Below are 301 nucleotides of genomic sequence, written 5' to 3'. Positions count from 1 at the left end.
TTTTTTTTTTTTTTGTTTTTGAGACGGAGTCTCACTCTGTTGCCCAGGCTGGAGTGCAGTGGCACGATCTCAGCTCACTGCAAGCTCTGCCTGCCGGGTTCACACCATCCTCCTGCCTCAGCCTCCCGAGTAGCTGGGACTACAGGCGCCCGTCACCATGCCCGGCTAATTTTTTTGTATTTTTAGTAGAGACGGGGTTTCACCATGTTAGCCAGGATGGTCTCGATCTCCTGACCTCCTGATCCACCCGCCTTGGCCTCCCAAAGTGCTGGGATTACAGGCGTGAGCCACTGTGCCTGGT

The sequence above is a fragment of the Piliocolobus tephrosceles genome, chromosome 16 (genome assembly GCF_002776525.5).
Source record: "Piliocolobus tephrosceles isolate RC106 chromosome 16, ASM277652v3, whole genome shotgun sequence".
In the NCBI taxonomy this organism is placed as follows: Eukaryota; Metazoa; Chordata; class Mammalia; order Primates; family Cercopithecidae; genus Piliocolobus; species Piliocolobus tephrosceles.
The sequence above is the reverse complement of the archived record's forward strand: the minus strand, read 5'-3'. Positions refer to the sequence as shown.